Below are 467 nucleotides of genomic sequence, written 5' to 3'. Positions count from 1 at the left end.
TGATATGAGGAGTGACGTGTCTTGACTGCGTCAAACGTCGTCTTTAACCGGATGATCATAACGGCGTTGCTCAAATACGTTCACGAATCATATGAAGATAGTAGACATGCAATACGGGACTTGTCACCTCCTACGCAGGAGAGATGTCGCTGGGCTCCTCGTGGAAATCGAACTGTGAAAATGCATGGCCACGCTATAGATGAATGTACATCTATTTTATCAGTCGGTTTACCTAGACGAGTAAGCGGTTGAACTTGAAGGGTGGCTCATACCATGCCCTTGTTCAACATACGACATCGTGAGACAAAGGATCAGAACTCGAACTCTGAATGGCTTTGTTAGATCACCTCTAACTCTATTCTAGGTGGGTGGTAATGGCGTCTTGCTAGAGGCTAACCATGACTTGTGGTTCGGAAAAGGGTTTCCGAAGCCACTACCACTTCGAATGGGCCTACAGGGTCACACAC

The sequence above is a fragment of the Tarenaya hassleriana genome, unplaced genomic scaffold (assembly GCF_000463585.1).
Source record: "Tarenaya hassleriana unplaced genomic scaffold, ASM46358v1 Cleome38, whole genome shotgun sequence".
NCBI lineage: Eukaryota > Viridiplantae > Streptophyta > Magnoliopsida > Brassicales > Cleomaceae > Tarenaya > Tarenaya hassleriana.
Note: the sequence above shows the minus strand (reverse complement) of the source record.